Source organism: Limulus polyphemus, unplaced genomic scaffold (genome assembly GCF_000517525.1).
Source record: "Limulus polyphemus unplaced genomic scaffold, Limulus_polyphemus-2.1.2 Scaffold1292, whole genome shotgun sequence".
Lineage (NCBI taxonomy): Eukaryota > Metazoa > Arthropoda > Merostomata > Xiphosura > Limulidae > Limulus > Limulus polyphemus.
In genome coordinates, this window is record NW_013666902.1 from 61,396 (window position 1) to 64,129 (window position 2,734).

A 2,734-nucleotide genomic window follows, 5' to 3' on the forward strand; every position below is an offset into this window, starting at 1 on the left:
CATAATCAGTTAAATGATGAAAAATTAGGTGTCTACTTGTGACCACTCAGTGTATATAGCTTATTGCATAGCTTTGCACTAGAGCAATAACTATTTTACATGAATATTTAGTTGACATCGAGCGCACCAAGTTTCATATCGATAAGCATTTTTAGTTTGTTTAAAGATAAAAAATATTATTTATAATAAAGAACATTCTGCATAAATCACCTAAAAGTAGAATGGAAACTAATGACTTCTTTGTTTAAACACAGCAAATATCTATTCTTCTAATCACACCTACATCTTCAGGCATATATTTATGAATGGTGTACGTAATCTAACAGAACGCTTAAATAATTATCACATTTAACTGTTGTAATTATTGATGTTTAAATTTTAGCGATTTTTAAAATAATGCACATTTATCCCACAAAGTACTTATGTATCCCCCTGGCGGTAAGGTTGTTGTCACGTTTACTATTCCATTTTATGATTTTGTTGAGATCAGGTACACTAAATTTATTGTAGTTGGTTAACAGTTTAATATTTAATAAAGTTTTTCGTTGGTTTATAACGTGCCTGTTGTTTTATTGTATCGTAAGTATGAGCTAAGCTAATGTATATATATTTAAATGTAAATTGTATGTGTATTTCACTTTCAAATAACGTACAACATGTGGAAACGTTGGTATTTCACTAGTGACTAAACTATAATAATAGTACTAACTTCAGACTCGGTCGACACACTGTCTCATTACTGATTAGGAATTAAGTTAAGACATTTGCAAACAACGATTTACAAGCATAATGAAGCAATTTACTACATGTTTCGACAGAACATTTGTCTGTCTTCTTACTTACTAATATTGATCTGTACTGCAGAAATCAAACTTGACACCAGGGGCAATGTATTATATGGTCATATAATTATAAATTAAATAGACCTAACGAGGACCCTTATAGTTATTGCATCAGTATTTTAGACGTTTTGTACATGTTTACCTCGGAGATAATCGATAGCAAAATACCCTACAGTATAGTAGAATCACATTTTGCATCATTTTTGAGGTAAGATATCTACCAAAGCAAGTAGCTTCACTAAAACTTTTAGGGAAAATTAGAAACGTTAAAGAAAATAGTACTTCAGACTCGGTTTTAATGTAATGTAGTTTATTTTGTAATAATTACAAAATATTAACTCTCAAGTCCAGAAAGTTTTCATTTCTGCATTAAAATTATTAATATCTGTTACAATTGTAAAATCAACAAATGATGGATAAATGTTTTGTTATATGTTACATTTTTCTGGGTTAACTTTCATTTTATGCCACTTTTGAGGCAATATATCCTAATTTGTGATGATTTGGGGGAAAATGTACATTATTTGTGAATAGGTCACCTTTTCAAATTTTGGAAAAATGGTTTCCTTGGTAAAAACTCATCAAGACCAAAAAATAATTGCTCTCAAACAGAATATTGCATTTCTGCATGAAGTTCTAAGATCCCAGCATACTTCCTCCTGGTGTCTTCTTTATATACCAAAAACTAGTTTTGAGCTAACTAGCTATATAACATAACTTATGGGCAATTATGAATCATTTGTTCCTTCAACACTGTTCTTGCATACCCACCCTTGAGAACAATAAAAATATAAATCCACTCTTTACTTTTTAAGAAATCATTGAATCCCCACTTAAGCTTCTGAAAGGTGATCTCCACTACTGCAGATAGGAACACATTCCATGTTTTCTGTGTGAATGGGACAACAGAGGAAATAAGCACTGGATAAAGAAGCAATGGCCGTGTGGAGTTAGCCTGATACCAAGATCAAAAAGCATTGAACGGGAAAGTTTGGTTGACATAAAGAAAATCCTATTACCCAAACTTCACATAAAACTGGGCTTGATGAAGGAGTTTGTAAAGGCCTTAGACAGAGATGGCTACTGTTTCAAGTATCTATGTGGGCAATTCCCAGCTCTTTCAGAAGCAAAACTTAAGTGATTTTTGTTGGGCCTCAGATTAGGAAATTGACTTCAGATTAAGAGTTTGAAAGGACAATGAGGAAAGTTGAAAAAGAAGCATTGATTGCTTTCATTGATGTTATTGACAAAGTTTTAGGAAACAATAAAGACCCAAATTATGAAAATATTGTAAATAACATGCTCAATAAATTCATAGAGTTAAGTTGTAATATGAGCTTCAAAGTTCATTTCTTACACTCACATATTGACTATTTGCCTGAAAATCTCGGTGCCATCAGCAAAGAACAAGGGGAAAGGTTTCATCAAGACATTAGGGAAGGTGGAACATCAGCATGATGGTTGATTACTGCTGGTTATTGAAACGAGATGCTCCAGATGCAATACATACAAGAAAGACCACAGCATGTAGTTTTGAGACTAAAAGACGTAGATTTCACAAAAAAAAAAAAAAACAGGATGAATGAGGATGTGTATACATTTGACATTAATGTTCTTTCCTTTTCTTCAGATTGTTTGTATATTTGTTAACAAACATAATAATAAAAAATTTTCATTGTGGTAAACAAAATAATAATTTGATCTAAGTAAGAGTTTTTTTTCTTCCCGATTTGTAAAAAATCCTTACGTGATAGAAAAAAATTAATATTTTCAAAGTCTGTGTAGCTGAATTATGGAAAATCTGTTATCAAAACCCAAGAAACTTTTAAGAAGTTTAAATTTGCAGGCCTGTGTAATGTAGGTGTAATATATGAATGCTCCAACTTGGTTGA

General features: G+C 31.5%; 1 protein-coding gene across 1 annotated transcript in view; it reads left to right on the forward strand.

Annotated features, from left to right (window-relative positions):
• Positions 1-435: 435 nt before the first annotated feature.
• Positions 436-2,734, forward strand: part of LOC106462967 (eukaryotic translation initiation factor 3 subunit C-like) — a 28,355-nt gene continuing 26,056 nt past the window's right edge. The window contains exon 1 of the mRNA XM_013922937.2: positions 436-579. The gene's annotated coding sequence lies outside the window, so the exon portion shown is untranslated. The remainder of the gene's footprint in view (positions 580-2,734) is intronic.